Source organism: Branchiostoma floridae, chromosome 3 (genome assembly GCF_000003815.2).
Source record: "Branchiostoma floridae strain S238N-H82 chromosome 3, Bfl_VNyyK, whole genome shotgun sequence".
NCBI lineage: Eukaryota > Metazoa > Chordata > Leptocardii > Amphioxiformes > Branchiostomatidae > Branchiostoma > Branchiostoma floridae.
Window position 1 is genome coordinate 14,901,290 of NC_049981.1, and position 413 is coordinate 14,901,702.

Genomic DNA, 413 nt, shown 5'->3' on the forward strand with positions numbered 1-413 from the left:
CCCAATTCTTACATCCCCCCATTATGCTCCATTTCATATGTTTTATCTGTAGTCAAAGTGTTTCACATTTGTTTGTTCCAAATTCATACAAAGGTAGTGTTACTATAGCGTTGAGCATAAGGAGCGTACTGTACTGTACTGGAATAGAATGGGTATCAGAGCTCACAGTCACTCTGCCATTTCTGCCAGTCACCTCAGCAATAACAAGAAAATGTCAGCAGAGCAATCCCTACAAGACTCTCAACACCAACCTTTATTAGCTGTAAAGTTTTCTTCCTCCTTAAGGAATGTTGTTACACTTTTTCTATTATTAAGGTCAAGAGAGAAGAGACTACCGAAGAAGAAAAATTTCAACACTTCTCTGTATCAGGACATAGCAGTGAGTACCTTTCACAGATTGAATTGATTTTGTT